This window comes from Alligator mississippiensis, chromosome 4 (assembly GCF_030867095.1).
Source record: "Alligator mississippiensis isolate rAllMis1 chromosome 4, rAllMis1, whole genome shotgun sequence".
Lineage (NCBI taxonomy): Eukaryota > Metazoa > Chordata > Crocodylia > Alligatoridae > Alligator > Alligator mississippiensis.
Genome location: NC_081827.1, coordinates 155,761,498 through 155,784,772, shown reverse-complemented (window position 1 = coordinate 155,784,772; position 23,275 = coordinate 155,761,498). Strand labels below are relative to the sequence as shown.

Genomic DNA, 23,275 nt, shown 5'->3' with positions numbered 1-23,275 from the left:
GGGGGTCAGGTGACCCCAGCAAGGTGACCGTCTAGTCTCCTCTCAAAGATTTCCAGAGTAGGTGATTGTACCACCTCTGGAGGGAGCTTATTCCACAGTCTGGACACCCTGACTGTAAAGAAGTTTTTCCTAATGTTGAGCCTGAATCTATCTTCCAGGAGTTTGTGGCCATTACCTCTGGTTTTCCCCTCAGGTGCCCTGATGGGGAATTGCTCACCGAGCCTTTGATTTACTCCCATAGTGTAGCGGTAAGGAGCTATCAGGTCCCCTATCAGCCTTCTTTTCCTCAGGCTGAAGAGTCCCAGTTCCCTCAGCCATTCCTCATACGGCTTGCTATGTAAGACCCTGATCATATGGTAGCTCTTCTTTGGACTCTCTCAAGCTTGTCCACATCCTTGTCAAAGTGTGGTGCCCAGAACTGGATGCAGTACTCCAGATGTGGTCTTACCAGTGCTGAGCAGAGTGGAAGAATAAGCTCCTTGGTTTTGCTGAAGATGCATCTATTGATGCATGCCAGAGTATTATGTGCCCTACTGGCTACAGCATTGCACTGCTATCTCATATTTATACTGTGGTCTATTATTACCCCCAGTCCCTTTTATTCGTGGTGCTAGTCAGTTTGGTGCCACCAAGCCTGTAGGTCTGTTGGTGGTGGCTCATCCTGAGGTGGAGCACTTTATATTTCTCGACACTGAACTTCATCAGATTCCTATCCACCAAACTTGCTAGCCTGTCTAGGTCCACCTGTATCTGTAGCTTATCTTCAAGTGTGACCGTGCTTCCCCATAACTTGGTGCCATCTGTAAACTTGGCCAGTGAACTCTTCACCCCCACATCCTAATTGTTAATAAAGATGTTGAAAAGTACTGGACCAAGCACTGACCCCTGAGGATCACTGATGTTCATTTCTCTCCAGGATGACTCAGATCCATTCACTATGACTCTCTGGTTCCTATTCTGCAGCCAGTTTCTCACCCACCTGATGTGTCCCGGAGATAAGCCCACAACCCTCCAATTCTTTCACAAGGACATTGTGGGATACTAGATCAAAGGCCTTTTGGAAGTTAAGTTATGCAATGTCAACCTAAGGAGATGAGGTTGGTAAGGCAAGACCTGCCTGTGATGAAGCCATGCTGGCTGTCATTCAGAATCTTACCTTCTGCAAGCTTATCACAGATAGACTCCTTGATGAATTTTTCTAGGATTTTCCCTAGGATGGAAGTTAGGCTGATTGGCCTGTAGTTACCTGCATCCTCCCTCCTGCCCTTCTTGCAGATGGGCACAACACTGGCCCTCTTCCAGTCCTCAGGGACTTCTCCAGAGCACCATGAGTAGTAGAAGAGTTTTGCCAGGGGTTCCATAATGACTTCAGCCAGCTCCTTCAGCACTCTCAGATTAAGATTATCTGGTCCTGCTGACTTGTATACGTCTATATTTTTAAATTGGCCATACACCAATTCTACGGCAATAGTAGGAAGGTGATTATTCCTACTATGCTCATCCTGTGCTAAAGGAGGTGAGTTTGGACCTCCCCTTGCACCTTTGCCTGAAGAAACTGGGTCTGAACCAAATTATTGTATAACTAAGATGCAACTGAGCTGACCAAAATGGTTGTTAAACTAAAGTGTTTTTGTGATGCTGACACTACCTTTGTGAGTGCATGTGCCCTCTTGCTCTCCCTTTCAGATGAATTTCTCAACCCTTTTATGGAAGCAGACAACTTACTGAGACACTCCCTTCTCAAGGACACCTTGTGCTTTGCATTGATTTCAAGTCACTCAGGCCTTGTTATACCAGAGGTGTCACTGCATGATGCAAACCTTGAACATAGATGTGCTGTACCAGCTCGGAAATTGCTTTGTGCTAGGATCAAACTAGGAAGAGTTATTGCCCTGGTTTTATACTAGGGTAAGATGAACTCCATGAAAGCTCTTCCTATTCCAGGTTATGTGTACAACAGGCCAATCCTTTGCTGCTTTGAACAGTGATGTTTGTGTTGCAGCTTAGTTCCACTGGAGCTCTAACAATTTAAACCAAGCAAGGCCAACAGCAGACCTAGGATTTTGAAAAAGCAGGTATGATCAGGTTCCTGGTTTCTGGGACCATCTTGGGAAGAGGGGCCAGATAGTTTAGCTCTGGGAGGAATGGACCCTCAGGTGTTCTGGCAAGTGCTGTTGGCTGCATGCCTGCTCAGGAAGAAGGGCCAGGAAACTCAGCTCCAGTAGCATCAGGCTCTTAGCTCCCGCAGGCAGCAGTAGAGGAGGATTTGAACAGGGGAGCCACCCCCGCCCCCCAGGGATATGCCCCTCATCAGGGATCTGACCCCTTTAGTTTTTCTGGGTGCAGCTCTGGGACAAAAGCCCTAGCAGAGCTACTTAAATATTGTCATGTTTTCTTTATATACGTAACGCTTCTGTGGAGCACCTGTCAGCAACAACAAGGGCCAGGTTCAAGGTTGGGGTACTAAATATATTTTACCTTGGCTCGAGCCCCCACCAAGTCTACCTGGGAAACACTAAATAAATCAGTAGGGCGTCCAATAAAACCAACCACCCTTCCCTCGCAAGCAGTCTGAACACAACCCCCTGATTTATTACAGACAAAAACCAGCACACAACATATGGTCTAGCAAAATAGAAACAGTCCTGGTTCAAAGTATACCATGTATCAACCATACCCCTTTTGGGGAGCCTTCAACCTCAGGCTTGGCAGTCCAAGAGTGGGGGAGTCTTGACCCAAAAGAGGTTAGTCCCTGGGGATTTGGGTATGTTGTCTCCCTTGCTGTCACCATCCGCTGGGGGTACCAGTTTCCTCTGCGGTGCGAAGGGCCCTCTGGTGAGTTGATGTAGCTCTGCTGAGCTTCTGGGGAGCACCAATCTCTGCTCCTGCCCTGGATTCCCCATTAATGCGACTCTGCTGAGCTGCTGTGACATGCTGATCTCAGCTCCTGCCTGAGTGGCTGTGGGGGTGAGCTACCAGTTCCTGCCCTGGACTCCTAATCCAAACCCCACAGGGCTATGGTACTTGAAAAACCCTGGCTCTGTATCACCTGGCCTCAGGTTCCATCCAGGATTCCAGCATTCCCCCTCGCTTCTCCAGGGCAAAAACAAAGAAAGAACTCCCCAGCCCAGGTGGCCTGAACCTTAAATAACTTGACCTCATCACAGGGCCCCAGTCAAAAAGCAGCCTAATTGGAGCACTACTAATGGTGATGAATCAATTCAAAGGGGGTCGGCACTCCAGGGACTGGCCAGAGTCACTCAACTGGTTTTACAGGTTCTGTTGAGGAATCTTAAGGTAATGGCCCGGGGGCGGGGCATTGCGAGGTGGTCATAGATTCATAGATTGTAAGGGGCTAGAAAGGCCCTTGCAGATCATCAGGTCCACCTCCCCCTCCCACCTGCTCTAGGCAGGAAGACAACTGGGGTTAGGTGACCCCAGGAAGGTGACAGTCCAGTCTTCTCTTGAAAACCACCAGGGTAGGTGACTGCACCACTTCTGGAGGGAGTTTATTCCACAGTCTGGACACCCTGACTGTGAAGGAGTTTGTCCTGGTATTAAGCCTGAAGTGGCCTTCCAGGAGTTTATATCCATTCGTCCTGGTCCTGGTCCTCTCCAGTCCTGGAGGAGGCACAATATACAACAATCACACAGAAAACATGATCATGTTTACAGCCAAACAGTAGGATATACAGTGACATGAAACATACTTTATAGCACAAAATGACTTGTACGTTTTGGGTGTGCTACACACACACACACACACACACACACACACACACACATATATATATGAACTGTTGGGCAAGCATTGGTCTGAACATTTCTGATGGTAGTGTGGCCCGTTGACAGTGCTGGCTCCATCTCTGGACCTTTTGTGGTCATTTTGGGCACCTCTACAAGTGTTTGGACCTTAATTCTATACTTTTATTCATAAGCTGTTTCCCACATATCCCAATCTTAGACCAGAATATGGGCTACAGTACTAAAATACTCTCTTATCAGGATTAGCCAGCAGGTCCAAATGAATTCGGATATGTGGTTCATCCCCTTGGGAATCTGTGGGCACTAGTGTATATGATACACAGAGAGCCTTATTCAAAGTATATAATTGTTTACTTAGCAGGTAAAATGCTAGGCCAGCTCATACCAAAAAATACCTCCAATCAACCCAGCTGAGTGGGTACCTTATCCTCAGTTGGGGAACCAAAGGTAGCTGGATATAATGTCAGTATACCACTCCTCTACATGTTTTTGGCAGCAAGGAAATGCATCCATGCTGCAGCTGGAGGCAAGGAGATGCATGGCAGGGAGAGGCTTCCTTATTAAAAGCAAATTATTGTTTACTCAGCAGGTGGATCCCCAAGCCAGATCCTCCAAGCTCACATTAAAAAAAAAAAAAAATAAAGTGGCAGAACACTGGCCCACCTCAGACCCAAGCCAGGTTTTTCCAGCCCACAGCTCTGCAAAGTTGTAAACCACTGCTCCCGGCCTACAAAACATGGTTGCTACTGTGCCTGTAGCAGTGCTACAGACTGTGGCCTTTAATGTCTCTTTTTAGTTATGGGATGCTTATCATGCTCATCTCACAGTCTTTAATCCTCTTACCTCAAATACTCCTGGGGGGTAGGGAAGTGCTACCAACCCCAATTTTAAGAGGAGAAACTGAGTCACAGATGGTGATTAGGGAAAGCATTTTTACAACTGCGTAAGTGACCTAGAACTTACCAAAATTACTGAATTGGCCTTTAAAGATGAGCCTGAAGCAGGTTTGAGAAGTTTTCACTGAGCCCAACACTAGTCACTTATAGAACAGTAGCCTTGAATACAGATCTCCTGATGTCTGGGTAAGTGCCCACCTTCTGAACCAGCCTTTCCCTTCTTCCTGTGCAAGAGTCAAAGGGACAGGCTATGTTGAAATTCTGAGTAAATATGCAAAGGTAACAAGTAGTTCAGTGCCCTGGTAAATGCCAACAAGTCACAATAGAAGCCAAAATATTGTCTCTAACCCCAGAGTTGACTCCTTCATACTCAAGCCAGGGGGAAGGAGCTAGAGCAATGGTTCTGCCATCCTGCATAGAGATTGATGTATACTGCATGGTCCAAGGTAGTAGGCCTGGGAGCTTAAGAAAAGGTCATGCCAGGTTTCCTTGAGGGGAGCCTACTCCTCATGGTTTTATTGCAATATTTTTTAGTTAAATGGTCTCATACTATAATAATGTTGCATGCCTTAATTTCCCTGGCTGATTTGTACATGAGGATGATGATGATTATGATGATGAGGAGGATGATGATCATCATCATCACCCCATTAGGGGAGAGAGAATACAGATTTTACCTGGTATTGAATCTTCTTGTCTATATTTACTTTTTGGGAAAGGTGGATAGCCCAGAACGGGAAGTACTCAACATTCTCTAAGGATTACCCTCTAATTGTAATATTAGTATATGGAGAAGTTGTTTGGCTTGGGGGAGGTTGGTAAAGTAAAGTAAAATCTGCAGTGCTGCCTTTGGACATCTCCAGAATCATGGCTTTAATGGTTATGACAACAGGACTCAAACAAAACTTTTCATATATTGTTGTCTCTACCACATTGTATGGTGTGAAACTTGGACAACCTATCGGAAAACCTGAAAACTTTGGAACATTACCATCAGTGATGTTTTTGTAAAATCCTCCATATCAATTGGAAGGACAGAAGAATGAATGTCAGTGTTCTGGCTTAAGCAAACACCAGTAGAACTGAAGCCATGTTTATATAGCATCAGCTCCATTGGATAACTTGCAACCGGCTCCCAAAGCAGGTCCTATACTCCCAACTCACCAATAATTTCCTCTTGAAGTGGGAAAAAAAGGGGGATTCAAGGACACCTTAAAGGCCAATCTGAAGAAATGGGATATTAACATCAATACCTGAGAGACTCAAGCACTGAATTGTCCCCAGTGGTGCCATTATGTACTACAAGGTATTGATCATTTCAAGAAAACTTGCTTTTCTAAGGAGGCAGATAGATGAGACAGGCAAAAGGGAAAGATATGTCATCATCAGGTTATACTCCTTCCTCCTAGAAATGTTCGCCATGTCTGCAAACATGCAGATCTTGGTTCACCTCCTCAGTCATCTGTGATTAGTACTAAATGACTGAGCAGTACCAAATGCACAGTCCTAGGCACATGTAGATGCACCCAATAAATCATATATGATTAAGGAGGCTTAACCAAGATCTGGTACTGTGTAGTCTTGGCAGTGCATGGTTATTTTTAGACACTACATCACGCTAGCAATGAGCTGTGGCACTATGGTGCTATTGTCATTATGACAATGTAGTGTCAACATCACGGTTTGTTCCCTCTGATGCTACATCACCATTTGTGCTTGCTGATGCTATGGTGATGTAGTGTCTCATGAAGACACGCCCACTGATGATTTCCTTGTTTACTGGAAAACTGTCATCCTCATCACATTAAATCCTGATTAATCTAGTCTCTTTATATGACCAGGTTACAAAACACCTGGATGCAGGAGCAGGGGTTGATGTCGTATATTTAGACTTCAGGAAGGCCTTCGATACGGTATCCCACACCATACTGGTAAACAAGTTAAGAGGCTGTGATTTGGATGACTACACAGTCCGGTGGGTGGCGAATTGGCTAGAGGGTCACATCCAGAGAGTCGCAGTGGATGGGTCAGTATCGACCTGGAAGGGTGTGGGCAGTGTGGTCCCGCAGGGCTCGATCTTTGAACCAATACTCTTCAATATCTTCATCAGCAACTTGGACGAGGGAGTGAAGTGTACTCTGTCCAAGTTTGCGGATGACACAAAACTGTGGGGAGAAGTGGACACGCCGGAGGGCAGGGAACAACTACAAGCAGACCTGGACAGGTTGGACATATGGGCAGAAAACAACACAATGCAATTCAACAAGGAGAAATGCAAAGTGCTGCACCTGGGGAGGAAAAATGTCCAGCATACCTACTGCCTAGGAAATGACCTGCTTGGTGGAATGGAAGCAGAAAGGGATCTTGGAGTCCTAGTGGACTCCTAGATGAACATGAGTCGGCAGTGTAACGAAGCCATCAGAAAAGCTAACGGCACTTTATCGTGCATCAGCAGATGCATGATGAACAGATCCAAGGAGGTGATACTTCCCCTCTATCGGGCGCTGGTCAGACCGCAGTTGGAATACTGCATTCAATTTTGGGCGCCACACTTCAAGAGGGATGTGGATAACCTGGAGAGGGTCCAGAGAAGGGCCACTCGTATGGTTAAGGGCTTGCAGGCCAAGCCCTATGAGGAGAGACTGGGGCACCTGGACCTCTTCAGCCTCTGCAAGAGAAGGTTGAGAGGTGACCTTGTGGCTGCCTTTAAGTTCATCACAGGGGCACAGAAGGGATTTGGTGAGGTTTTATTCACCAAGGTGCCCCTAGGGGTTACAAGAAATAATGGCCACAAGCTAGCAGAGAGCAGATTTATACTAGACATTAGGAAGAACATCTTCACAGTTCGAGTGGCCAAGGTCTGGAATGGGCTCCCAAGGGAGGTGGTGCTCTCCCCTACCCTGGGGGTCTTCAAGAGGAGGTTAGATAAGCATCTAGCTGGGGTCATCTGAACCCAGCATTCTTTCCTGCCTATGCAGGGGGTTGGACTCGATGATCTATTGAGGTCCCTTCCGACCCTAGCATCTATGAATCTATGAATCTATGAATCATACTGAGGGACTGCCACCAATAATGGTGATGACGGGGAAATGGCCCATTAAGCAACACGGAGCTTAGTTGCCTACATTGAAACACCAAGTGGACTCCAGCCCAGTACCTGAGGATCCTCTGCTGTTTCTGGTTCCAGGAAGGCACTTCAGAAAGGGATAGTGCAAAGAGACAATCTGAGAGAGAGCCTTCTAGGGAAAGAAAGGGGGAAAGAGAGAAAAGCAGGAGAAGAGATGCTGGAAAGGCTGGAGAGAGAACCAGTAGGGCTATTATAAGACAGGGACTGCCTACCCTGGGTTTCAGGGTGTAAGGACTCTTTCTGCTGTATTGCTGTTGACCAATAAATGTTGTTTTTCTTTGAGAGAGTTGCCATGTCACTGCATGAGACTTCAGGGCACTCTGGTGAGACTTCAGTGCACCCAGGGGTCTGGTCTGTATTCTGTCTCCTGGGGTACACAGGCCTTGTGGACCTGGAGGATGCTTGACCTACTGCAAGAACTCGGGGTGCTTCCTTAAACCTGAAGCACAGAAAGTAACCTCCCTTAGTCAGCTGAGCACAGGGAGCATAAAGGCATGCTCAGTCCCTCTCCCAGCAAGTACCACCAAGTTTGTTATAGTGGAGAGTTTTATTGGTTAAAGACGGTAGGTTTGGGGAAGGGTACAGGTTAGAGAAGTGTAAAAGAATAACCCAGAGCAAACAGTGTGGCTTAGTAGCCTTTTCTTACACGTCTACATTACAGTAAGCTATATTTCTAAATAAGCTTCAGGTAAGCTACTCACAAGTATCATCCAGAGGCTGACTGAGCTTCCTCTGGAGGCAGGCAGTGCATTGTGTGTCAGTGAGTTTCAAGATGCCTCTCCTCCCTCCCAAGATGGTGGGTCCCTTAAATACCCTTTCTGACCTCCGTTTCATGATCCAATCAAAGGCAGGTGTTGTTTGCTGCCGACCAACCAATTTAAAAAGCATCACAGTTACCTAAGGGCGTGACATGGCTCAAGCCCCAGTGTCATGAGGTCAGTGCTTAAAACAATTTAGACTAGGTTCACTCTCCCTGTGCCTGCTTGAGGTCATGTGCTAGCCCTAACCCAGGGCAAACAGGTTGCCAGACAGGTGAGGAGACAATGCCAGGCTGTGACTAGGCCCAGTGCCAGTCCAAGTCCAAGATACTGAGACAGCAGTTCTCGAAGACATGGCACAGAAACCAGATACATGCAGGGTCACATTTCATAGATTTCATAGACATTAGGGCTGGAAGGGACCTCAGAAGATCATCGAGTTCAGCCCTCTGCCCAAGGGGCAGGAAGTCAGCTGGAGTCATAGGATCCCAGCAAGATAAGCATCCACATTTCTCTCGAAGGTGTTCAATGTAGGAGCTTGAACCACCTCCGATGGCAAGCTATTCCAGACCTTGGGGCCTCGGACAGTAAAGAAGTTCTTCCTCGTGTCCAGCCTGAAACTGTCTTGCAGTAGTTTATAACTGTTCAACCTCATCATCCCTTGGGGTACTCTGGTGAACAAACATTCCCCCAGATACTGGTGGTCACCCCTGATAAACCTATAGGTGGCCATCAGATCACCCTTGAGCCTGCGCTTTTCTAGGCTAAAGAGCCCCATAGCTCTAAGCCTGTCATCGTAAGGTCTGTTTTCCTGACCTCTGATCATGTGTGTGACTCTTCTCTGTGCTCTCTCAAGCTTCTCCACATCCTTTTTGAATTGTGGAGCCCAAAACTGGATGCAGTACTCCAGCTGCAGCCTCACCAAGGCTGAGTACAAGGGGAGAATGATGTCCTGGGATTCGCTTGAGAAGCATCTATGGATGCAAGCCACTGTTTTGCTTACTTTACTAGCTGCAAGATTGCATTGAAGGCTCATGTTCATCTTGTGGTCAATGATTACCCCCAAGTCTCCTTCTTCCGTAGTGCTAGCCAGCGTAGCATTGTTGAGCCTTTAAGGATGCTGCAGGTTTTTCGTGGGCCCACTAGGAGTACTTCTCCTGCATTTTTGTGGTCAGTGACATAGTCATATCCAAAAATGAGGTGGACACAGTGCCTTTACCACCCAGGAGAACAGTGAGGACTATGATGTGACCTTGGTTAAAGACAGACAACCCTCACAGGCTAGTACAGCAACCCAGATAATGAGCTAGATCAGGGACTCTCCATTCTTCCTGCTGAACTGTATGGACTCTCTGGCTATCTGTGAAAGTTGTGCAGACTCTGAAATAGACCCAAGCTCACACAACAAGGCCTTGGAGCTTCCTGCCATTCCCCCATATTCATCATCCTAGCTGCTGTCTCCCAACATAGACCCTGTGCCACAGAAGACCCAGCCTGTGACAGGGCATATCCTGGGCAAGATAAGTGGCAGGCCACCATTATGGTTGGATTAGGAATACTTGGCCATGCTCAGGTACAGGATCAAGGAGTCATGGCACACTACTGTGTGACTTGCTAGACAGCATGCAGAAGACAAGGAGTGCTATGTGGCTACTGCTGTGCATACAAATGAGATGTACAGGTAATCTGTGAGGGTTGAGCAGGAGTCCATGGATTGCCTCAAGTCTGCCTTAAACTTGCAATCAGAAGGCACCTTTCATGTTCTGTACATCATGTCACTATTTGACCCACAAATGGGACTGTCCAGTGGTCCCTGGGGTCCCATGATGCTGCTGAGCTTAACCATCCCACAGGGGTCCTCCATGGCAGGACCAGGAGTAAACACTGCCCCTAACCATCAGGCAAGCAAACCCCACAGCCTGAAAAATCCTCCAAGAGTGATTGTCAACAGTTGGGGATGTGACCCCTGCATGTACTATGGCTATACTTGTATTCATCCGTGACATGCTTGCATTCACAGGGAAGCAATAAATGTCATTAAACACTTCATTGGGGTTTCTGCATTTTTTTCTAATATTGCATTTGTTTATGCGGTTACATTAATTTACTTTTCTAGCTAATCTCTCTTTTTCACACTTCTGTTGTTTGATTAATAAACATTTGTCGCACTGCACTAAGTCATACCTGTTCTGTTAAGGCAGAAGCAGCCTAGCAAAGGAGCCTTGCAGACAAGCTCCACAGATGCAGGTGGCCTGAGTAACGGGCTAATAAGGTAATTAGCAGGCACCTGAAGGCAGTCAGCTAACTGGAAGGAGGCAGAGTCCAGGGAACATACAAACTAAGGGCTTGGGCTGGCTGGGTTCATTTTCTCACTGGCAAGGTCAGGGGAAGGAGCTCCTGTAAAGAGACTACCCGAGACACTGTGCTGCTTGTTTTACTACCTTCAAATGCAATAAGAATCTAGGAGCTCACAAAGTACCCAGGGGTAAAGGATATGCTTTCCTAAGGGTAGAAGTGTGCCCTCTTAAAGGGGCAGAGTGCTGCCTTTATTGTTAGTGTTATGTTATAGCCCAGGGGCTCTGGTTTGTGTTATTGTTGTACCAGTGGTTTTGGGATGAGGCTATAAGGGCAGATGGATGCCTTGTTAGTGCCAAAGGGGCACAGCTATAGGGGGCTGGAGAGCCCAGTGCCAAAGAGGCACAGCTGGGGGGTTGGAGGGCCTGGTGACAAAGGGAGATTGATAGAGTTAATCCCTCAAAACCAGGTCCGACACAGTGGGTCTAGGCAAAAAGGCCTAGCCATATAAAAGGGGTGGAGGCCAAGTAGGCTGAGACAAGGGGTAGAAGCCAAGTAGGCTGAGACCCCAGCAGAGGGTAAAACATCTGTGTAACACCCGAGAGGCATGGAGAATGCTAAAGGGGAGGTTGGAGCCATGCAACTGGCTCATAAGGCATGAGGTGCCTTGTGCAGCACAGTATGGAAGAGGAGCCTGGAAAAAGGCTCTAAGACCAGTAAGCCCTAGTGAGGTTCAGCAGACCAAGACCAAGCTAAGGCCTGTGCGCAGCCTCCTGACTTATTTTACCAACAAGGCATGGCAGGAAAGACAAGAGGGTGCCCTCAGGGCAGAGCTTGCTAATTTGCAGAGCCTCCAGGGGCATAACAGCCACTCCTGGGGATCCCGCTCCATGACAAAGTTCTAACTGTTGTCAAAATTATGACTATGCCTTATAAAAAAACAGGTCAGGGAGAATTCTGTGCATAGCCAACTGAAGCTGTTCCTCCTTCTTTGTCTATCTTGCTCCCCCTCTCTCTGTCTAGGCCTATGCAGAGTCCACAGCCCACCCCACATCCCCAGGAGCATGGCTCAGCACCCAACTGAACACTCCACCAACTTACCCACCTGTCACATGCCCCCCTTGACACCTGCCCATGCTAGAGATAAGCACACAAGAGTATGAGTTCAGTTGACACTGTCTGATTGGGTACAGGACATGATTCTATGATTCACCATCCTTGGCCCAGAGTCTGGAGAAGTGGTCAGCCAGTGCCTCCTGAACACACAGTGCAAGGCAACCAACTTCTGTACCCAGGAGGTATATAGCCCCACCAGGGGAGACACCTTGTTGGATTTGGTCCTGGCCACGGGTGACGACCTGGTACAGGGTCTGCGGGTGCTCGACCACCTGGGCGATAGTGATCATCATTTGCTGGAATTCACCATCCAGCGCAAGGTAGCAAAAGCCTCCAGCATTGCAGCAGCCCTTGACTTCAGGAGGTTGGACTTTAATGAGGTGAGAAAACTATTGGGGAAAGCACTGAAGTCCCAGAGCAGGAGGGAGTTGAGTGTCCAGGAGGAGTGGTTGTTCCTTAAGGAGACGATCCTCCAAGCTCAAAGGGAAGTAATCCCTGAACGAGTCAAAGGGGGCAAGAGGGTGCAAAGGTCCCCATGGCTCACCAAAAGCCATCTCCAAACAAAAAAGGAGGCGTACACCCATTGGAAGGGAGGGGCCATCACAAGAGAGGGCTTTACCTCGGTAGCTCGGGAATGTAGGGGGGCGGTCAGGAAGGCCAAGGCGGAAATGGAGCTGGGACTAGTGACCCAGATCAAGGACAACAAGAAGTTCTTTTTCAAATACATAGGGGGGCAAAAGAAGGTGCCAGGTAACGTGGGGCTGCTGCAGGACACGCTAGGAAATCTGGTCACCTCAACTGACGGTAAAGCTGACATATTCAACAATTTCTTTGCCTCTGTATTTCTGAGAAGGGACCCGGATATCTCCCCCACTGGCACCCCCAAGGGCCCTGTGGGTGGCACACCCAGGCCTAGGGTTAATGAGGACCTTGTCAGGGAACTTCTGGAGGGACTAGATGTATTTAAATCCACAGGTCCTGATGATCTCCACCCCAGAGTGCTGAAGGAACTGGCAGGGGTCATTGGAGGACCTCTGGCACAGCTCTACGAGCACTCATGGTGCTCAGGCGATGTGCTGGAGGACTGGAAAAAGGCCAATGCGGTCCCCATCTTCAAAAAAGGGAGGAAGGAGGACCCAGGAAACTATAAGCCTGAGAGTCTTACCTTGGTCCTGGGGAAGCTTTTCGAAAGAATTGCCCTGGCACATGTCCAGGAAGGGCCAGAAGGGGAGGTTATGCTCAGGGGCAACCAACATGGGTTCATTAGGGGCAGGACTTGTCAAACCAACCTGGTGGCTTCTATGACCAGGTCATCAAGTCCTTGGATGCAGGTGTCGCAGCGGATATAGTCTTTCTGGACTTCAGGAAGGCCTTTGACATGGTCTCTCACCCCATTCTCAGTAAGAAACTAGAAGACAGTGGTGTTGATGCCTACACGGTCAGATGGGTCACTAACTGGCTGGAGGACCACACCCAGAGGGTGGTGGTTGACAGGTCTTATTCAACTTGGAGGGATGTGAGCAGTGGGGTTCCCCAGGGCTCGGTCCTTGGGCCCGCACTATTCAACATCTTCATCAGTGACTTGGGCGAGGGGGTTGAAAGCACCCTGTTCAAATTTGCAGATGACACTAAGATGTGGGGTGAAGTGGGTACGCTAGTAGGAAGGAACAGGCTGCAAGTGGATCTAGACAGGTTACAGGGGTGGGTGGATGAGAACAGGATGGGGTTCATCACCGACAAGTTCAGGGTAATGCACCTGGGGAGGAAGAACCAGCGGCACACCTACAGGCTGGGGAACTCCATTCTCACCAGTGTCGAGACAGAAAAGGATCTTGGAGTCATCATTGATGCCATAATGAACATGGGCCGACAAAGTGGAGACACTGTCAGGAAGGCCAACCATACCTTGTCGTGCATCCACAGATGCATCTCAAGCAGGTCCAAAGAGGTGATCCTCCCCCTCTATGCGACACTGGTCAGGCTGCAGCTGGAGTACTGCATCCAGTTCTGGGAGTTGCACTTCAGGAGGGATGTGGCCAATGTGGAGAGGGTCCAAAGGAGGGCCACCTGCACGATCAGGGGGCAGCAAGGCAGACCCTATGAGGAGAGGCTGAGGGACCTGAACCTGTTCAGCCTCCAAAAGAGAAGGATGAGGGGGGATCTAGTGGCAGTCTACAAAGTAGTCAAGGGGGACCAGCAGGCATTGGGAGAGTCCCTGGTCACCCGAGCAGTCCTGGGAGTTACAAGAAACAACGGACACAAGCTGGTGGAGTGTAGTTTCAGGCTAGACGTTAGGAGGTGCTATTTCAGTGTCAGGGTGGCTAGGACCTGGAACCAACTTCCAAGAGAAGTGGTGCTGGCTCCTACCCTGGCGGTCTTTAAAAAAAGGCTGGATGAACATCTGGCCGGGGTCGTTTGACCCCGGTACTCTTTCCTGCCACAGCAGGGGGTTGAACTAGATGATTTCCTCAGGTCCCTTCTGACCTACCGACTATGAAACTATGAATTTGCAGGCACTGGTTAGAGTGGCCTTGAATACACCTATAGGAGCTGGGAGTGGCTCTGCCTCAATTGGCAGAGACAGGGTCTTGGGTACAGGCTCCCCCTTGGCCTCACAGATGTTTTTCAGCACACATTCAGAGACCAAAACCTGGGCACTTCAAACTCGTTGGCATCCAGACATATCCTCAGGCAACTCCAGCGTGCCTTTAGATGCCTGAAAGCATACCTCACAGCCATTCTACAGATGCTGAGCTTGTTAAGCAGTTCCTTCCAGGCATCCTGTGAACAGTTTCATCAGCTGGGGTGCAATGGGTAAGCAGGGTCCCCAATTAATAGTGAGGATACAGTCATTCCTTCACCCTGAATGTCAAGCATGCCATGCGGCAAACTTTCTCTCTGCTCCATCAGATCAGGGAGGAGTGAGCTCCTAAATATTCTGGCATCATGCACCCTACTCAGCCAGTTAACATTTACCTGTATGAAATGACCTCAGTGGTCAATAACTGTCTGATGCACATTTAAGAAGTAGTCCTTCCAGCTGATGAACTTATAGCTACAGCGTATAGAGGAAAAGATCACTAGATATGTGTCATGTCAACTGCTTCAATATGGTTTGGGAATGCTAGGCTGGCAAAATAAGCCCTAAGATTCTGTGGGTTGGCAAGGCATACAGTGTACGAAGCCATCACTCATTATATCGCCAGACAAACTACCCATACTGCCTCTCCTGCCATCAACTTGCCAGTATCAAAATGGCTTGCCATTGACTGGAAGCTGTCAGGGATCACAAGGTTCTGTATAGCAATGGCAAAGTGCTTCTTCACAGATAATGCTGCCCTCATCACTGTTGTCAAATGTGGCACAAGCATTGGCCCCCATGACAAATGCAACATTTCTTTATAGACAAAAGGTTTGTATAAGGCTGGAGATCCCAAGCAAGTGTTCCCCTGGAGAATCTGTGATAGAGACCATCTCCCAGGGCTATTCTGAGCCTGTCAGAAGATGCATGAATCATACATTTTCTTTGGACCAAATGTTAATAAAGTTTGTTCCCACTCCTGTCCCCTTTGTTCACAAAGGAGCTCTTCTCCATCCGATTACTCTTGGGACAAAGAGTTGCAGACAGGGCTATAGATATATGGCCTTAATCTAGGCAGCTCCCCAAGAGACCTGTGAAGACAGTGGGAAATGGATGACCTATTTAATTCAAGTTCTCTGGTGAAAGGGCTGCCTGCTGACCTCACATGAAGTCTTGGGCATTTTGAGTTTCTGTAGAAAACCTGGCACCATGGCATGAGGCACCACCAAGTTTGCCTTTTTTGAAAGCCATCATCACGTCAAAAAGAACCAATTCTTGCTTTGAACTGTATCATTTTTTCATCTGCAAAATCGGTCTTTTTTCAGGTGAAATTATACCTTTTCCTAAGCAAAACAAAATCACAAAGAAAGATGTTCTGCTTATGTGAAAAAGCACAGCTTTTGACTTGGCAAAGAAATGCAGTGAAACATTGGCACTTGGATCGTTCCTTTGTTTCTGCAAATATTTTACACACTTCTCCATAGAAGCTATATAAAACATTGGCTCAAACCTTCATGACAATTGCTCATTTGACTTCCTTCTAATTGGAAATGTCCACATAGGATCAGGCTCTGCTACCTAACCTTTTGGGTGTGTCTCAGAAAGTGACCTAACTTCACTGTACCTCAGTTCCAATCTACTTAACAGGATAGCAGCATTTTTTACAAGCTTTAGTTAAAGTGCCTCTGCTGCCATTTTGAAACATGGGGACGATGAATACATGTGATGCTAAGACTGCTGAAGCTTTCTAATTAGTACGCTCCAGCAGACTCAGTTAATCGAGTCTACTACAATGCATGCTAATTAGCACATGTTGGAGCAGACGTCCAGCATGTGTATAGGTGCCTGGAAGTACTAAATTTAATGTGAATTACCAAAAGCGCATTAATGATTGTGTAGATGCACCCAGTGATTTTTAAGCAAGGTGCAGTGCTACCCTACCATGCCAAGAGATCCTTTTAAGGGTAGTGTGGGGTGCCATGCAATGTTAGCACTGTTTACTTTGCAACAACTATATATGATTTATAAGATAAAATCAAATTTCAAATAAGAATCCATAGTATCAAGAAACACTGTGACCTGTTGTAGCCCCTCTGAATTTTTTGTAATGGAATTTACCTATTGTTTGTTTGTCCTCGTGAAAGGAGGTAACACTAAGACAGCATTTTCTGAGAGATACCTTGAGTCTAATGAGCTTGAGAACCACTGTTTTAATCCTCATGCTATGTAGTTTACAGTGCATCTCCCTGCAGTGTCCCCACTCTACCCCATCCCTTCATATATTTTCTCATTGACTTTCAGTCTTAAGCTGTTGTTAATTTAAAACACTCCCTGGCTCACCTCTGAAATAGACCCAAGATCTTTGCGGGGTGAGATAAATTGGAATCCATGTAACAGCAATAAACTGCCCTGTAAGGCAGTGGTTTAACAGGCTCCTCAATTTGTTACAGGATGTTGTTATGACCTGATATGTAGCTCAAACACAGGGACTTTCACAATTGTGAGGATGTCCTTTAATTCACTAAAGTATTAACTGAACCATTTCTTTCTCCAACACTTACCAGGAACTCTTGGTGGGCAAGGAGGTGGGGAAAGAAAAGACCTAAGCTTGAGTTATAAATGTTAGGCATTTTGCCTATAATTATAAATGTTGTAATTCTGGGGAGTCAGTTTCATGATTTTTGGAACCAGGCTGCTTTTTAAAAACTGGGATTCAGCAATGGAGCATAGTTAAAGTAGTGAGCCTTTAATTGCAGTACTGAGGCTTTCCTGACAAGGTTACAAGCTAGTGTTTGTATTACTGACCCCCTGGTCAGGTTGTCTCTAACAGGAATTGAATTCAGTGCCTTTGGATCCTAAAGCCATAGCCACTAATGCCTACATGAAAAGAGCTACCAGCTGTAAGATGAGGCTGCAATAGACTTAGCAACCTGGAGGGCAGTAGTGCACATGCACCCCCTGAGAGCGCTGGTACACCCCCTCATAGTAGCATTCCCCACTTAGGTGGCAGGCAGGGGGGGCAGGCGGGAGCGCTGCTGGCCCCCCGAAAGTACTGGCTGGGGACTGGGGCACCAGGAGAAATGTCACTGGCACTTCTGGGCATGTCCCTGGCCCTTCTGGGCATGCCGCTGGCACTTCCAGGCAGTGTTCCCTCTTAGAGCCATCTTAGAGGGAACACTGCTTCTGGGTCGGTGGGCGAGCGGCCACAGAGGAATGCCCCCCCCCACCCCCAACCCCATCAGCAAGATCGGCCACGGGGGGACTCCCCCTGCAGTCACTGACTGGCTGCTGGAGGGGGCAAGTGCCCGCCTAACTCTGGAGGCACCAGTCACCCATGCTGGAGGGGAATTTTCCCCATAAGTTTAAAACTCTATTTTGTTGATCATTTTAATCTGAGATGAAATGACATTAGAAGTTAAAAGAAAAAAGCAAAAATTGTTATAACAAACATTGCACAAAACAAAAATCCTTATCTCAAACTGACTTGGAAATTTCAACAGGAAAAATAAAACTTTTCCACTGAAATCTTTTGAATGATGATTTTTCATTCAAAATTTGTCAAAGGAAAAAAATATTTTTTATAACCTCTAATCCAGACCTCTTAAGTAGTCGTAAATTCATGGAAAATTCACTAGATACCATAATCTTAAAGAAGTTGTATTTTATTTCCATCATTAAAACATGTCTGTACAAGTTTAAGAAAGGCAAGGTTCTTTGAGTGAATCTGATATCTTTTATTAGACCAACTTAATAAGTTAGAAAAAAAATGTTAAGCAAGCTTTTGGGTTTAAAAACCCTTCATCAGGCCGAGAAAGTTTCTGCAGTCAGTGTGTGTTCTTCCTGGATGGAATGAAAAGTAAAGAAGCCAGAGGCTGGGCTGGTATGCATAGAAGAGAGGCAGTCAGTGAAGATGTAAACTGAGGAGTCAGTGGGTGAGAGACAGGCTGGGTGTGGGGCAGAGAAGGGGGATCAGTAGTGGCGAGGTACTTGGGGCATCCAATACCTACACCGAAGTTTAAGAAATTAATTTATAAAACATTCATAGACCTAGCTATAGCAGTAGGTATAGGTATAGACACACACACACACACACAGATCAGAGAGTGATATTTCTTTTACAACAACAAGGGTAATTAACCATTTACTCAAGGATGTAGTGTGTTCTTCATCACTTGCAGTCAGTATGTATTTCTAAAAGAGAAGCTTTAGTTCAAGCAGAAATTATAGACTTGATGCAGAAATTACTAGGTGAGGTTCTATGGGCTGTGTTATTCAGTAGGTCAGATTAGATGATAATAATGATGGTTCCTTCTGGCCTTAAAATCAATGACTCTATGAAAACACTATCAGAATTTATGGGCCATTGAAACTAAGATCTCAAAAGTGATTTTTTTCAGCATTACCTGCAGAAACAAATACATTGTTTTGGCTGTAGCAAGTTAGCTCTAGAGTCTGCAAATGGGAAATGTATGAGGGGAGAATACCAAACTGTTTAGTTCCCTCACAATCAAATATATGAGCAATAGCTCCCATTTCAGGGAAATTCAGCTCAGGAATATGATTGTCTCCCTGTAACAGGGAAGCAGCTTCAAGAAAAAGAAAGTCCATTGATTCAGAAAAACATAATGCCAGACCTGATGCGCAGATTTGTCTTGGATGCATTACATTTCTTCAGCAAAGGCTGACTAGACTTTGGTATAGAGAGATGGGTTGGTTCTCCAAAGAAGGGGGTTTGAAAGACCCACCATGGGTTCTGGAAACAGCATAAGTACATTAGCGTAGCATCCCAACCTAAGAAGTAGGGCTAATTAGCCTGGGTAGTGTAGTGTCCACTAACAATTATGCTGCTTCTGGACTGCTATTATATCTGCATGGCCCTGCATTGTACAGTGCAAGCAAGCCTAAGTGCTTCCAGCAGCGCTACTTAAGGGACATCATCACAAATCTATTTAAGGACCTAAAGAAACAGATATTCATCTAATCAAATAAGATTCACAAAAACACCTAAGCATATTAGGTGCCTAGCTCCTACCACTTTTAATTGGAATAAGGTTCCTAATCTGTTTAGGTACATTTTAAATTTGTATCTAGCAGCTGGATGCTTAGTTAGATACTTAAATATTAGAGCTGTTTGGGAATTTGCTGCTAGAATAGTTTTCTGACACAGAATGCTGCTCCTGGATGATTCATATTTTTCACTTTCATTTTTTAATAAACTAACACATTAAGGATTAGTTTTGAAAAAAAGATGTATTTAATTGTATTTAACTGCGTGTAATTGCATTTAATTACATATATTATTTTAAGTGAGTTGTAGCTGTGGCTCCTATTCCCTCATATGAACCCAGATCCCTGAAGGAGATTTCCTATAATGCAGTATGCTTCCAGTAATGCATTTCATCAGCACAGTGCATCACAGGAATCATATGACTCCAGTGAATTATGTTAGATGTATTTCAGTCAAGGACCCTGGTCCAGAATTGAAAGTAAGGGGTGTAACTACAGCTTTCTCAAGGCAATAATTAAAAGTAGTTAAATGTTGTCTAACAACCTACATTTCTTTTTCAACAGAGTCCAAAAAGTTTCATTTTGAACAAAAATTGTGAAACATTTTTTTTCAGCATTTCTGAATCAAATTCCAGCATGTCAGCTTTTTACTGCATTTTGCAACAAAAAACCTTGTAGAGATGTCTGATTTTTCTGGTAAATATTGCTATCCATTTTTAATCTGATTCATCAATTTTTGGAGACAAGGAGGTTGTTTCCAAAAGAAGAAGAAATTTATGATGGAGTTAAGCATGTATGTAGGAACACAGGAATGTAGGAACTACCTGGGGTATTGAGTCCAAGTTTGTATAATCAATGGCAACCATTTGTTAGAGGTTAAGTCGCCAAGAGCACCCTTTCTGCCCTGCTGCATACCACAGTCATCAAGAACCTGTCCCCTCCTATAACATATTTAGGATTTTGAAACAGACCTGGTTATTTGCAAAGAACATCCAAAGTTCTGTTCTTACAAATGCAGTAGGAATCAAACAGTGGGAATCCAACTCTGCCCAATTACTCTCTCTCAGCTTGTTCTCAGTATCATGCTACAAGGGCATCTCTGGCTGTGTGCTTATGTGTGTGGTTGGGCTGTGTGAAGCTTTGGGTACTGATTCGATTCAGAAGAGATTCAGTCCAATTTGGTGGCCGAATTTCCACATCTGAATTGAATCATGGGACTAATAAAAAGGTCTGAATTGATTCAAAGCTCTCCAAAAAAAGATTCAGAGAGCAGGGGACCCCATGCAGGGACTGAATCGATTCAGGACAGTGATTCGAATCACCGAATCAAATCACTGTCCCTTGAATCAGCTGAATTTGAATCTGAAGTGAATACTAGCCGCTTCGCACAGGCCTGGTGTGTGTGTTTTGGGGGGGAAGGGGGGTGCACCTTATGCTTATGCTGGTTATCTCTGCCACAAGGTATATACAGAAGTTACATTTTTTATGTGATGAGGCTACCTAAGGCTCCCTGTAGCTATAACGCAACAAACATCCATGGCTGTAGAGCATTTTTAAAATGTCCACTTTCTTGAAAATCTAGCCCTCTTCTGATGAAATATCAGACAGGGGCGCTCTAAAGCAGAGAGTCTTTGGGAACCTGTGTACAAGATCCCTGCGTGGGTTAATTTTGGGCAAGTCTACTCACATCCCATGTGGCTTTGTGGGCTGGGCTGGTGTTCTCTTGGGTGAGCACCAGCCCAGCTCTGTCCCCAGGGCTGTCACAGAGAGAAGGAAAACCTGTTGCCTCCCTGAGCAACAAAAGAGGGGTGGGGGGTAGGGGAAGGAAGCCTCCCTGCTGCTCATGCTGCCCTCCCCAGCTACTCCTTCGGGGGTCTTGGGGGGAGCTGGGTCAAGACTGTGAGGTGGTGGAGGGGGGGCTCCACTCCCCACTGCCACCCCAGCTCTGGGTGCACAGCTCCTGTCACTGTTAAGATGCTCGCATGGGAGGCAGAGGGGAAAGGGATTCCCTCTCACCTCATTGGCCTGGCCCAGCTTCATCCAAGATCTCAGCAGAAGTAGCTGGGTGGGGTATGCATGGCAGGGGAGAAATCACTTACCCTATCCCTCCAACCCCACATATGCTTCTGGACATCAGCAGAGGCTGCCACACTTGGAGCTGGGATGTGGGGGGAACAGAGCCCCCCTGCCTTATGACCCTGGCCTGGCTACCCCCAAGACCCCAGCAGGGGTAGCCAGGCTGAGCCAACAAGGCACAGGGTGCCCATTTCCCCACTCTGGCCCAACTCCACGTGTGGCAGCCATGAGGCTTACACTGTGAAGACACTCATGCAGGGTGTGGGGAGGGGAGGGACCCCCCTTACCTTGCAGACCTAGCTTAGCTGCCCCCCAAGACATCAGAAGAGGTATTTGGGGTGGGTGGCCACACTGCAGGTTGGGCTGGGGCAGGGCTGTGTCTCTTCATCTTCTTCCCGAGCTGCTGCTGACAGTTTCTAGCTGATGGGAGGGACGGGGGGGGGGGGGGCGGGGGGTTGGACTGAGGAGTGGGCAGTCTAGCAGCCCCCTGGGTGGCTGCTGAAGTGCCACTGCCTGCTGGCCTGGGCCAATGCAGGCAGGCTCTGAGCCCCCCCCCTCCCCCCACCCCCCCCATCACACAAATGCCTGTTGGGTTCAATGGCAATCTAACTCATGGTGCTTTGTATAAAGTGCCATAAGTTAGAGAATTTCCCTGACAGGCTGTCTGAACTTCTATACATAGCTACAGAGACTGACACAGCAGCAGTCAATGTCTCAACCTCCCCTTTTACTACATGAGTCTCCTTTAAGATACATAGGGCATGTCTACACATGCTTTTACATGTGCCTAAACTTAATGCTCATTTGCCTAATGTGCATTAAGGTGATTTAGACATGCATCTACACATGCACATGCTAACGAGCATTAATGCAGTGTACGGACTGACTTGGGAGTAAAGTTAGCCCCAAGTAAGTTGACATATAGATTGCTAATGTGCCTTAGTGCGTCTACATGTGCATTAAGGTGCTTTAGCTATCTGCACCTAAATTTGATACCTGCTTTTGCAGATATCAAATTCAGGCATGAATAGCCTAAAATCACCCTTTTTAATGCACAATAAAGGCGCACATGTGTAGACCAATGCCCTTAATGCACCTTAAAAGTGGCTAATGTGCCTTAAATCAGCATGTGTAGACTGGCCCATAGATCAGCTTCTCCTTCAGCTTCCACACAGTTATGTACTCGTGTTTTGCTTAGGGACACCTATTGTTCTGTAACTGGTTTCACAAAACCACTTGTTTCTTCCATTTAAGGAAATCAAAGGGCAATAGTTATGCTTCCCAGATCCAATGAGATTTCACTCTGTTCTCTTGCTTAACATTACTGTTATTGTAAATCTAGATGTGTATATAATGGAGGTAGACACAGACCTTAGATCAGTGGCTCTCAGCCAGGTTTCTGTGGCACCTTGGGATGCCATGAGTTCTTTTAGGAGTGTTGCAAAATACCACACAATATTAGTACCATTTAGATATGCAAAGATCTATACATGATTCACAAGATAAACCCAGAAATTTTAAATAGAAATCCACAATGTCAAAAACATTCTGACCTGATGTGGTCTTTCTGATTTGTTTGCAACAGAAGTATTGCTCTGTTATTTTTCTGTAGTCTAAAATCAAGTGAAAAGTAAGAGCTGGCATTTTCTGAGGG

At 46.5% G+C, this 23,275-nt stretch overlaps 1 long non-coding RNA gene across 3 annotated transcripts in view; it reads right to left on the bottom strand.

Annotated features, from left to right (window-relative positions):
* Positions 1-2,455: 2,455 nt before the first annotated feature.
* Positions 2,456-23,275, bottom strand: part of LOC109286442 (uncharacterized) — an 84,770-nt gene continuing 63,950 nt past the window's right edge. For all 3 annotated transcript variants that reach the window (XR_009461969.1, XR_009461971.1, XR_002094482.2), the window contains exons 5-6: positions 4,729-4,885; positions 2,456-3,621 (exon numbers count right to left, since the gene is read on the bottom strand). This is a non-coding gene — a long non-coding RNA (uncharacterized LOC109286442). The remainder of the gene's footprint in view (positions 3,622-4,728; positions 4,886-23,275) is intronic.